This window comes from Sciurus carolinensis, chromosome X (assembly GCF_902686445.1).
Source record: "Sciurus carolinensis chromosome X, mSciCar1.2, whole genome shotgun sequence".
Classification (NCBI taxonomy): Eukaryota; Metazoa; Chordata; class Mammalia; order Rodentia; family Sciuridae; genus Sciurus; species Sciurus carolinensis.
In genome coordinates, this window is record NC_062232.1 from 64,815,559 (window position 1) to 64,829,680 (window position 14,122).

The following is a 14,122-nucleotide window of genomic DNA, read 5'->3' on the forward strand; positions in this document are numbered from 1 at the left end:
TCCACATTATCTGAGATGAGGATGGATACTCCAGCTTTTTTGCTGTGTCCATGTGCATGGTATGTTTTTCCCCATCCTTTCACCTTTAGTCTATGGGTGTCTCTTTCTATGAGGTGAGTCTCTTGCAGGCAGCATATTGTTGGATTTTTCTTTTTAATCCAATCTGCCAGTCTGTGTCTTTTGATTGATGAATTCAGGCCATTAACATTCAGGGTTATTATTGTGATCTGATTTGTATTCCCAGTCAATTGACTCATATTTGTTTTTGACATGATTTGGTTTCTCCTTTATTTGGCTATTCCTTTAGGCTAGCGCCTCCTGTTGCTGATTTGCATCGTTGTTTTTCATCTCTTCCTCATGGAATATTTTGCTGAGAATGTTGTGTAATGCTGGCTTTCTTTTTGTAAATTCCTTTAGCTTTTGTTTATCATGGAAGGATCTTATTTCATCATCAAATTTGAAGGTAAGTTTTGCTGGGTATAAGATTCTTGGTTGGCATCCGTTTCTTTCAGGGCTTGGTATATGTTGTTCCAGGCCCTTCTAGCTTTTAGGGTCTGGATTGAAAAATCTGCTGATATTCTTATTGGTTTCCCTCTGAATGTAATTTGATTCTTTTCTCTCGCGGCCTTTAAAATTCTGTCTTTATTTTGTATGTTAGGTATTTTCATAATAATGTGCCTTGGTGTGGGTCTGTTGTAATTTTGTATGTTTGGAGTTCTATAAGCCTCTTGTACTTGGTTTTCCATTTCATTCTTCAGATTTGGGAAATTTTCTGATATTATTTCATTGAATAGATTGTTCATTCCTTTCGTTTGTTTCTCTAAGCCTTCCTCAATCCCAATAATTCTTAAATTTGGCCTTTTCATGATATCCCATAATTCTTGTAGATTCTGTTCATGATTTCTTACCATCTTTTCTGTTTGGCCAACTTTGCTTTCAAGATTAAATAATTTGTCTTCAATGTCTGAGGTTCTGTCTTCCAGGTGTTTTATCCTATTAGTTATGCTTTCTATGGAGTTTTTAACTTGGTTTATTGTTTCCTTCATTTCAAGTATTTCAGTTTGGTTTTTTTTCAGTATCTCTAACTCTTTATTGAAATGATCTCTTGCTTCCCGTATTTGGTCTTTTAACTGTTGATTGGTGCGATCATTTAATGCCTGCATTTGCTCTTTCATCTCCTCCTTCAATGCCTGCATTTGCTCTTTCATCTCCTCATTAGCTTCCCTGATCGTTTTAATTACGTACATTCTGAACTCCCTTTCTGACATTTCTTCTGCTGTGCTGTCATTGGGTTTTATTGATGTAGTATCTAGGTTTGTTTGGGACATTTTCTTCCCTTGTTTTCTCATATTGGTCAGTTGTCAGTGGGACCCTGAGATATTGCAGTTTTCCGCTACTGGCTTATAGTGTTCCGGTAGATTTCCAGTGTATCACCTCCCAGCCTTCAGTAGCCTGATGTCTTGGAGGAATCTGATAAAGCAGCTCATCCAAAGAAAACTGCCCCTAGCCCCCTACTGGTTCCACGGTTTGGAACTGGTCTGTGCGGAAATGCTCTCACTGTGGGCCTGCACCGTGCAGCTGGCCGTGTGGGAGGAGCCCACTGCCGGAGTGTGGAAGGCTACCTTGGGAAGACTCTAGCTGCCCTGCCCGGCTCCAATAAGCCACCTCTATCTGGGCCTGCCACCCGGGCTGAGCTTTACCCAGTGGGCAGATTCACCCGTGGCTCTATTTCAGTCCAAGTCTCTCAATGCCTCCCCTTCTTAACTCCAGGGTTCTGGAGCGACTGGGGGTGCAGTCTCCCTCTAGGCCGCCATCTTGGATCGCCCCGTGAAGAGAGCCTGCAGCTGGAGTGGGCAGAGCCGCCTGAAGAGGTCTCTGGCTGCCCTGCCCTAATCCCAGAGGCTGTTTGCGGATCGTGGCTCTCCGCTGGTTCGTTGCCGGAGTACGCTGCGCTGCAGGGGCTCCGGGACTCGGAGCTTGTTCTGGTCAGAAAGGCTCTCACTAGCGGGCCAGTTCTGTTCCGAGAACCTGGAGAAGCTGGCTGTGTGGGCGGGGCCCACCGCTGGAGTGCGCAGGGCTGCCTGTGGATGACTCTAGCTGCCCTGCCCGGCTCCGATAAGCCACCTCTATCTGGGCCTGCCACCCGGACCGAGCTTTACCCAGTGGGCAGACTCACCCGTGGCTCTATTTCAGTCCGAGTCTCTCAATGCCTCCCCTTCTTAACTCCAGGGTTCTGGAGCGACTGGGGGTGCAGTCTCCCTCTAGGCCGCCATCTTGGATTGCCCACAGAAATCATTGAACTAAATAATACAATCAATAATTTAGACTTAACAGACATATATAGAATATTCCATCCATCAACAAGTGAATACACTTTTTTCTCAGCAGCACATGGATCACTTGCTAAAGTAGGCCATATGTTATGCCACAAAGTAATCTTAGCAAATAAAAAAATAGATATACTACCCTGAATTCTATCAGATCATAATGGAATGAAATTAGAAATCAATGATAAAATAAAAATAGAAACTACTCCAACACCTGAAAACTAAATAATACACAAATGAATGATGCATGGATAGCAGAATTCATCAGGGAGGAGATAAAAATATTCTTAGAGGTAAATAAGAATACATACACAATATATCAAAATCTCTGGGACACTATAAAAGCAGTTCTAAGAGGAAAGTTCATTGCATTGAGCTCATTCATTAAAAGAATAAAAAGTCAACAACTAAATGACCTAACATTGTATCTCAAAGCCCTAGAAAAAGAAGACCAGAACAACACCAAAAGAAGTAGAAGGCAGAGCTGAAATCAATTAAATTGAAACAAAATAAACAATTCAAAAAACTGACAAAACAAAAAGTTCTTTGAAAAAATAGACGAAACTGATAAACACTTAGCCACACTAATGAAGAGGAGAGAACTCAAATGACTAAAATTCATGGTGAAAAAGGAAATATCACAACAGACACTATTGAAATACAAAACACAATTAGAAGCTATTTTGAATATCTATACTCCAACAAAATAGAAAATCTTGAAGACATCAACAGGTTTCTAAAGACATTTGACCCACCCAAACTGAATCAGGAGGACATACACAATTTAAACAGATCAACTTCAAGCGATGAAATAGAAGACATCAAAAGTCTACCAACCAAGAAAAACCCAGGACCAAATGGATTCTCAATTGTGTTCTATTAGACCTTCAACGAAGAACTAAATATCAATACTCCTCAAAGTATTCCATGAAATAGAAATGGAGGTAACTCTTCCAAACTCATTCTACGAAGCTTGTATCACCCTGATACCAAAACCAAGACACATCAAGGAAAGAAAACTTTAGACCAATACCACTGATGAACCTACATGGAAAAATTCTTTAAAAAATTCTGGCAAGTCACATACAAAAACATATTAAAAAAATAATGCACCATGATAAAGTGGGGTTCATCCCAGGGATGCAAGGTTGGTTCAACATCCGGAAATCGATAAATATAACTCATCACATCAATAGACTTAAAGATAAGGATCATATGATTATTTCAATAGATGCAGATAAAACATTTGATAAAACACAGCACCCCTTCATGCTTAAAACTCTAGAAAAAAAATAGGGATAGTAGGAATATACCTCAATATTGGAATGTCTATCTATACTAAGCCCAAGGACAACATCATTCTAAATGGAGAAAAATTGAAAGCATTCCCTGTAAAAGCTGGAAGGAGACAGGGATGCCTTCTTTCCCCACTTCTATTCAACATAGTCCTTGAAACACTAGCCAGACCAATTAGACAGAAGGAAGAAATTAAAGGTATATGAATGTGATAAAAAGAACTCAAACTATCACTATTTCTCAACATGATTCTATTATTAGAGGAGTCAAAAAATTCCACCAGAAAACTTCTAGAACTAATAAATGAATTCAGCAAAGTAGGAGAATATAAAATCAACACTCATAAATCTAATGCATTTCTATTCATAAGTGATGAATCCTCTGAAAAAGAAATTAGGAAAACTACCAAATTAACAATAGCCCCAACAGCAACAACAAAATACTTGGGAATCAATCAACAATATAGGGGAAAGAACTCTACAATGAAAACTACAGAACACTAAAGAAAGAAAACACAGAAAACCTTAGAAGATGGAAAAATCTCTCGTGTTTTTGGAAAGGCAGAGTTAATATTGTTAAGGTGGTCATAGTACCAAAAGCAATATTCAGACTTGAGGCAATTATAATTAAAATCCCAATGATGTTCCTCATAGAAATACAGAAAGCAATCATGAACTACATTGGAAAAAATTAGAGACCCAGAATAGCCAAAGCAATCCTTAGAAGGAAGAGTGAAGCAGGAGGCATCACAATACCAGTCCATAAACTATATTACAGAACAATAGTGACAAAAATGGCATGGTATTTGCACCAAAATAGGCAGGTAGACCAATGGTACAGAATAGAAGACACACAGACAAACCCACACCAATGCAGTTATCTCATACTAGTCAAAGGTACCAAAAACACACAATGGAGAAAAGATAGCCTTTCAACAAATGGTGCTGGGAAAACTGGAAATCCATATGCAGCAAAATGAAACTAAACCCCTATCTCTCACCCTGCACAACACTCAACTCAAAATGGATCAAGGACCTAGGAATTAGTCCAGAGACCCTGCACCAAATAGAAGAAAAAGTAGACCCAACTCTTCATCATGTTGGCTTAGGAACAGAATTCCTTAACATGACTCCCAAAATGCAAGAAATATCATGAAGAATCAATAACTGGGATGGATTCAAACTGAAAGGCTTTTGTCAGCAAAGGATACAATCAATAATGTGAAGAGTGAGCCTACAGAATGGGAGAAAATCTTTTCCACATGCACTTCAGATAGAGCACTAATCTCCAAAATTTGTAAATAACTCAAAAAACTTAACACCAAAGATACTAATAACCCAATTGATAAATGGGCTAAGGAACTGAGCAGACACTTCACAGAAGAAGATACACAATCGATCAAGAAATACATGAAAAAATGTTCATCGTCTCTAGTAATTAGAGAAATGCAAATCAAAACTACTCTAAGCCTTCATCTCACTCCAATTAGAATGGCTATTATCAAGAATACAAACAACATTAAATGTTGGCAAGGATTAGGGGAGAAAGGTACACTCATACATTGCTGGTTGGATTGCAAATTGTTGCAACCACTCTGGAAATCAGTATGGAGATTCCTTAGAAAACGTGGAATGGAACCACCATTTGCCCTAGCTATCCCACTCCTTGGCCTATACCCAAAGGACTTAAAATCAGCATACTACAGTAGCACAGCCACATCAATGTTTATAGCAGCTCAATTCACAATAGCTAGATTGTGGGACCAACCTAGATGCCCTTCAATAGACGAATGAATAAAGAAACTGTGGTTATATGTACACAATGGAATATTATTGAGCCATAAAGAAGAATAAAATTATGGCATTTGCAGGTAAATGAATGGAGTTGGAGAATATCATGCTAAGTGATATAAGCCAATCTGAATAAAACAGAGACCAAATATTTTCTCTGATACCATAACAGGGGTAGTGGGTAAGGGCAAAATTGAGGAACTCTGAAGCATGCAGAGGGAAATGAGGGGAGGGGGCAGAGGGTTGGAGATATGGTGGAATGAGACAGATATCATTACCCTATGTACTTGTATGATTGCATGAATGGTGTGACTCTACATCATGTACAACCAGAGAAATGAAAAGTTGTACTCCATCCATGTACAATGAATTGAAATGCATTCTGCTTTCATGTATAACTAAATGGAACAAACAGTAAAATAATTTTTAAAAAACCAGAAAGTATTTTCACAAACATCATCTCTGTTAGTCATGGCAACCACCCATCTAATATTGGATTCCTGTAGAATAAATAGTATCCTCAAGGTCACAGCAACAGTACCAGAACATGAAATCCCACCATCAGTTTCCAAGTCTCTCTGTTGTTACACAGCTGATTATATATATATATATATATATATATATATTTGTATATATATATAACTTATAACTTATATAAATAACATATATAACTTATAACTTATATAAAGCAAAAAATGAAGTATGTAACTTTGGCAAAAGGGGATAAATTTTCAGGTATCTCCTAGGTACTTAGAGAAAGTTCACACAACCTTGATGTAGATCATATTCCAGTGACAATCTTATAAGTTATCATTTATAGACACTATTTTATCTTATGAGGATATTTATATTTTAAAGCAAATCACTGAAATAAACCTTGGCAACTGATTTCATGTTATGATGAATTTATACAGATTAATATGAGGGCTTTGTATTTGTTTTGATAAACCAACAATAGCATAAACAAAGAATAACAATTTTTCCATTCTGGTTAAATTAAGAGCAACACTGAACCCTTTTAGTAGATACCTTCTCCTTTGGTGTTTATATTTCAGTCTTGGTAGAGGTAAACTCTTCCATTCTCATCATTAATACTTTAAGGAGACCAGAGTCTCTAATAGCAACTCTGCCCTTTACTAATTCGTGATCTTGGATGAGTTACTATAAGTTTTATATTTATTGAATGTGAAGTGAGATTGTAGTGGGTTTCAAAGTGTATACAAAAACACTTTGTCTATAATGTTATTTTTATAGAATTATTTTTCTAGTCTGTGAATCAGAGAGGAAACACTCCCTTGTATATGAAAAGGATATAGGAGTGGAAGAATTAAAGAATCCCCTTTCCTTGAGAGCATAACAACATTGAAAATCATTGATCTTAAAACAACATGAAGTGTTGGTCTCCTTATACATGGGATTTTGTTAACAGTAGAATAAATCTGATGCAACTCTCCTATATACATATGTGAATACACCACAGTGAATCTCCATATAATGTACAACCACAAGACTAGGATTCTAATTAGAATAAGATATACTCCATGTTTGTATAAATATGTCAAAATACACTCTACTGTCATGTATATCTAAAAGGAACAAATAAAATTTTTAAAAAATCCATTCAGAAACCACAAGGAGGACAGTAGGAAGGAGTACAAATCAGCACCAGTATTTGTACTTTTCTTTCATTAATTCTTTTACTATAATATTTTCTCAAACTAGCCACACATGCTAGGTCTGCTCACATAACATATTGGAGTCCAGTTGGGCACCATGGCATAAACCTGTTATTCCAGCTTCTTAGGAAGCTGAGCCAGGAGAATTTCAAGTTTGAAGAGCCTGGGCAATTTAGTGAGACACAGACTCAAAATAAAATAAAAAAGGGCTAGAGATGTAGTTCAATGGTAGAGTGCTTGCTTTGCATGTGTGATAACCTGGATTTGATCCCCAGCCCTACCAAAAAATATTCTGGCAACCAGTTTTGGAATAAATTAATTTCACTCTTTAGCAGTTCAAAGTTCATTTTGTTTACCATCATATTAATTTTTCTAATCTTCTCTCTACACATACAGAAAATCCCGACAAAGCAATATATTCCTATTTTCACTATGTGTGAACATTTCATAAAAATCTCAGTACTGAAAAGAAACTATTATCCCATCCTTCTCAATGCTATGAAGTTATCTACACTCTCCAAGGCCTGAAAATGCTTAACATGACACTTGTAGAAATTTGTTCGTACATCTTTCTATAAAAGCTAAAACTGTGGTGGAGTACATCTGGCATAGTTACAGCTCAGGTAACCTGTTATAATAATAAGTTTCAATAGAAACTATGGAATGGAGATAGGTGTAGAGATCCTAACACTTTCAGAGAATAATGCCTTACTCAACAGGACTACTGAAAGCAGATCAATGGTAAAAGTTTATTCTCACAAGATCAAGAAAATATCTCTGAAATCTCATCAGTTTGAAATGACCAAAAAAAACTATTCCCTTAAATAGTCAAGTATTGTTTTTATTTTTTTATCTTTTTAATTTTTTATTTGTTTCTCTGTTTCTTTATTTTTATATTTGTTCCAGTTATGCATGACAGAATGCATTTTGACACATTCTACAGAAATGGAGCACAACCTCTTCCTCTGGCTGTTCATGGTGCAGAGTCACATTTGTAGTGTAAGCATACATGTATATAGGGTAATAAAGTCCATCTCATTACACCATCCTTACCATCCCTTATTTTTAAATTTGCTACAGTAACTGCTCTGAGATGATTCAGAATAATAACCAACATGAAGTGGCCCACATGGTGTGGTACACTTTTCCTAATATTTTTATTCTGTACATATGATCATTAAGGAAAAATGTGTCTAGATAGAGAGAACACATCATCTCAGTCTGTGGGTGGGCACACCCAAGCATTATACCTGGGCTCACTAATGATTTTAAAAAAAACTGATTGATGTGGCAGCTTAGAAACCAATTGTATCCTTGTAGCTTCAAGTTGCAAAAATCAATTTTGCACTGATTTAACAGATTGCTTTGGCATGGGAGAAACAGAGCAATCAATGGTGATGTCAGCAGACTCTTTGTCATGCAGACCTAAAGTAGTTGGCTATAATCACTCTGAAACAAGGAGCAACTATTGCTGACAATATAACCATTGGACACTCAGTTTATCTGGGGCTGAAATAATCTTTATATAAACAAAAAGAAGAAACCTGGGAGCATGCAATACACAACTAGAAATGAAGTATGCCTATATTAAATATGCTAGTTAATTGATGCTAAATGAAAACAGGAGAGATTTATAGAAAGAACATGATATATATCATAAATACCTACAGAAGTAAAATGAAATTGGGGGAATTCAAAGGAAAATGCTAGAATTGACAGCTAGAGACATGGAAGGATAATGTTCAGAGAAGAAAATTTTAGTAATTGATATTTGGAAAAATTGTGAATTTAAGGGAGGACCAAATGTGTAATTACAGCTGGGAAGGAAAATGGGGCAGAAAGAGAAAATCATGTTTTATATTAAGTCCTTCACAGAATTCACCAAGTAGTTTTGTAACATAAATGGAAAGGAATATAGGAATTGCTATCTATTCATTCAATAAGTCCTTCATATATCCACCATTTCAGAAGACTTTTGAACAACCTAACAACACAGGTCCATAATTATACAGAAATGAACCTATTAGATTTTATTTCCATTCCTTTTTCTTCCCAAGAGGCAGCTTCATCACACTGGTCTAAATTAAGGATTTTTCTTCTGAAAATCCTAAGTCATTTCAGATGTAGGATAACATTCCTTCCATTCCTATGACGTAGCTATAGGAAAGTGGGGATGGTGGGGTGGGAGAGAAAATTTCTATAAATACGGCAAGCCTATAGGATTTTCAAAAATTCATCTAGGTAATCATGGAAAGTTAATAATTAAGCAAAGCCCAGAATTCAACTCTGATTCCCAAGACAAATAATGAGAGCAAATGCTCCCTGTGAGCAAGTCTTTGGAAAGAAAAGTGGCACAATACACTTATACTTTCTTTGTGAAATGTTTTTTTTTTTTTTCTCAGTTAAAGAGAAATTCTTTAAGTATATAATAAGTAAATATTAGAAAATGAGCCTAGGGAGCATTGCTTTATGTCAACTGTCAGATAACTTTGGTTGATTATAGTATAAACAAGGAAGAGTTACATGAGGTCCAAACCCTAAGACCTGAACCCTAATTCTCAGTTTTAGAAAGAATGTCAAATCTCAATATAATTTTATCTATTTGAAACTATTTGAGTGTCCATCATACACAATGCACCATGGATAAAGATATAAAAGGTGCTACCCATGCCTGTGTTTCTTTAAGTATACACTCCTCTAATAGTAAGGTTTAGACACGCAGACAGAAAAAAGTTGATGGGTGAAATTGGACAAAGAGAGAGGAAGGAGATAAGAGACTAAGTATATTTAAGCAACTTATGCTTTTTAAAACTAGTTAAAATACAAACTAGTATGCTTGGAGTAGAATTAGAGAAGAAAAGGCATATATGAAAGATGTTTCAGAAAAAGATTTGGCAAACCAGGTACTGTGGTACATACCTGGAACCCTAGCAACTTGGGAGGCTGAGGGAGAAGGATAATAAATTCAAGGCCAAACTTAGTAACCTAGTGAAACCTGGTTTAAAATAAAAAAGTATTAGAGGACTTTGGAAATAACTCATTGGTAAGGTGCCCTGGATTTAGTCCCCAGTTTGAAAAAAAGAAAGAAAGAAAGAGAGAGAGAGAGAGAGAGAAAGAAAGAAAGAAAGAAAGAAAGAAAGAAAGAAAGAAAGAAAGAAAAAGAATGATAGACTTGACAACTAATTTTATGTGATAAGAGAAGAGAGGGAAAATGATTCCCAAGTTCCTAGAGTGGGTTACTAGGAGAATGACAGTAAATACCTAGGTCTAGGAGAGAAGCACATTCATTGGGGAAACAGGTTTTGATTTCAGGCACGATGAAATCAAAAGTTATGTGATTTGATTTATATCATTCTACAAACCAGCAATTCTAAAACTTGTGCAACCCATCAGTAAATTTTGGGTATGGCTCCCCCAAATTATTAGATAAGTTATATTAATGTATCAACTTAATTATATATCTCTGTACACAAATATATATATATATAAATATAAATATATATATATATATATCTACACATATGGATAGACATATACACAAAAAATGTAGAAAATGTTAGAAGTAACTACAAATATTAATTATACTGTTTTTTTACCATACCCTGATACATTGCTTTACACAGTCCATGCAGGAGACTGCTTATTTAAACATTTAGCTTTTTTTGTTTTTCTAATTTTCAAAACAGAAAAAAGAATATTGATTTGTCTAACCCAAGTGAGTGGCTTTTAAAATATTGCCTTCTCCAATTATCAAGAATACAAGCAACAATAAACGTTGGTGAGAATACAGGGAGAAAGGTACACTCATACATTGCTGGTGGAACTGCCAATTGGTGCAACCCTATATAAAGCAGTATGGAGATTCTTCAGAAAACTTGGAATGGAACCACTATTTGACCCAGTTATCCCACTCCTCAGTGTGTACACAAAGGCTTAAAGTCAACATATAATAGTGACACAGCCAGATCAATGTTTATAGCAGCTCGATTCACAATAGCTAAGCTATGGATCCAACTTAGGTGCTCTTCAAAAGATGAATGGATAAAGAAAATGTATTATATATACAGAATGGAATATTACTCAGCCTTAAAAATTGACTTTATGACATTTGCTGGTAAATGGAGGATCTGGAGACTATCTTCCTGAGTTAAATAGGTCAATCACCAAAAAACCAAAGGCAGAATTCTCTCTCTGATATACAGATGCTAAGACATAATATGGGGGGGAGAACAGAAGTTCAGTGGATTAGATAAAGGGGAATGAAGGGAAGGGAAGGGCAATGGGAATAGGAAAGACACTAGAATGAATTGGGCCTAACTTTCTTATGTTCATATATGAATACACCACAATGAATCTCCACATCATGTACAACCACAAGACTGATATCCTAATTAGAATAAGTTATACTCCATGTATGTATTGTCGGAATATACTCTACTATCATGTGTATCTAAAAAGAACACATAAAAATTAATTAAAATATAGTCTTCTATATGCCTCCTGTTTCTTTATTTGTTAGAGCATAAATTATATATTTCAAGTGGACAAAACATCAGCATCTTTCATAGTATCTTAAGATAAATTGCCTTTGAATGGGAACTTTCCAATACTTTGAGGTCTACAAAACAAATCTATTATGGAATATGAAGACTGCTTAAGTAGAATTGTGAGGGTGTTTTTTTCTTTTATATTAATTGCTATTTGTTTAGCAGCTGAGGAATTTTCATATTTTCTTTAGACATCAAGCTCAGTAGCTCTTGCAGAATAACTTTGATACTCTATGTCATAAATTCTGCCATATTGCTAGGACTGATATGACTCTTGGGTCCTCCACTCCATTAGAACTATTAATGCCATTCATATTAAATCTTACAAAGGAGGATACTTCTGGGTATTTAGGTTCACATTCTCTTTTAATACTGTATACTCAATTTTCATAAATTGTTCTTGGGGTTCCAGTAATTATCCCTGTCCATCATGTCATATCTTCATCATCTTCTGAACCCCAGCTAAATGTGCCATCTTCTACTCCTGTCTGGCCTTCTTCGAGTTCTTCCAACATTTGGAAATTGCAAGGGAATTTTACTTCAGAGCCCATGGTGGCTTTCATCTTCTGTTAATATATAATGATATATTTAACATAATACATATATCATTAATATATCATCAATAATGCTTTAGCATCAATTGAAAAAGCAAGGAGAGGCCTATAAGCTTTATTGAATTCATAGGAGCATCTTGCACTTATAAAACCTTATAAAATAGCAAGTTATAGCTCCCCCAAAAGATAGGCTGCAAAAATAAAATAGCAGATAAATGAATCAATCTTGAGCACAGTTTCTCTTGACTTTTCTATTTTGTGAAGAAATGATTTGAGAATCTAGGGAATATTTCCTTTAAACTTTTACAAAAAATTCATGAGTTTTATCCATCTTTTAAACAATGCAAAATCCAGACACCAGGTCTCAAAAAAAAAAAAATGATTTGCTCAGGATCACTCAGTTAGCATGTACTAGAGCTCACATTGGTGTCCAAGTCTTGTCCTCAAGTTATTCTCTTTTTAGTAGACCACAGGTGCCTTAAGATGTTTGCTTCCTTTTTAAGATTACTCCAATTCTCCTATTAATATTCATTATTCAAATTTCCATCTAGTCTGTAATCCAAACTACTGAGATGAAAGGAGATCCCTCCAAAAAGATAGGAAAAGTGACAGACTAATATTTCTCTTGTCTGTCTCCTTCTACTTTCCTAATGAAAGAGGGTTGAATTGCATCAATTTTTGTCTATCATACTGACTTCTGGGTCAGTCTTCCTTTGTTCGTTTATAGTACTGAGGATAGAACCCAAAGTATCATGCATGCTTGGCAAGTGTTCTACCACTGAACTACATGCCCAGGCCTTAAAATTCTTTTTTATATATGGTATCACTAAATTGCCCAGGCTGGGCTTGAACTTTGACTCCTGCTTCAACCTTTGAGTAGCTGGGATTATGAGTGTATAACATGGTGCCAGCTTTCTGGGTCAGTTTTATGTTTAGAATGATTGCTACGGAAACGTTACTCTGTCAACTGGAATTTGAATGCCACTTTGAGGGGTGGTCAGGATATTCCAAGTACTCTGAAGTCTGAGGGCATGTAATGGCTCCTTGTTAATGCAAATAACTTAAACTGGCAAGACAGATACCATTTCATCTTCAATAACTAGCATTGGATCATAGAAAATGAATTTGGAGAAACTAACCTCACTTCCTTTTGTTGGTACTGGGGTTTGAACAAAAGGGTGCTTTACCACTGAGCTATATCCCAGTCCTTTTTAATTTAATTTTTTTAAACAGGGTCTCATTAAGTTGTGGAGGGTCTCCCTAAATTGCTGTGACTGGTCTCAATCTTGTGATCTTCCTGCCTCAGCCTCCCGAGTCACAGGAATTTCAGGCGTATCACAACACACCCAGCTCATTTCCTTTTCTGGTAGTGTGAACAACCTGAAAGATCAGATGAATACTTTTTAGCTAGTTATCAGAATTCAACAAAACATAATCTCCCTGTTGTTAGGGCAGACAAAATGTGGCTTAAGGAAACAGGAATGTTTGTATTTAGGTGGCTAATTATTCTATCAAAACTATTTATTGATCCTCTGTTGAAAACAGTGGAATGTTATGTCTCTCTTATTTTATTTACAATGTGAAAAAGGTCTCAAATAAAAATAGAAAAGGAATTCGTTTTAAATTGACAGATGCCAAAACTGGAAAGAAAAGCAAATTGATCTGATGCCAATTTGAAAATAAGGGTAAAATCTGATGACATGAAATGTAGGAAATAATTTATGCAAAATATTTCAGTTTAGTTTAGAAAATTAAGTATAAGGAGATCTGCCTTAATAGCATACATGTCATTGAAGGGTTTCTTGTTGATCATAAGCACAACCTACCAGTCAGTAATTAAAGTGGCTGCTAAAAAAAAATCCATAAATGGAAAAAAACACCATCAAAAATAAAACAGAAACCCCCAAAACAAAGTCAACATGATTTAAAACA

At 35.8% G+C, this 14,122-nt stretch overlaps 1 pseudogene; it reads right to left on the reverse strand.

Moving 5' to 3' along the window:
• Window positions 1–11,786: 11,786 nt before the first annotated feature.
• LOC124971524 (ubiquitin-conjugating enzyme E2 variant 1-like) lies at window positions 11,787–12,199 on the reverse strand (annotated as a pseudogene).
• Window positions 12,200–14,122: the final 1,923 nt, after the last annotated feature.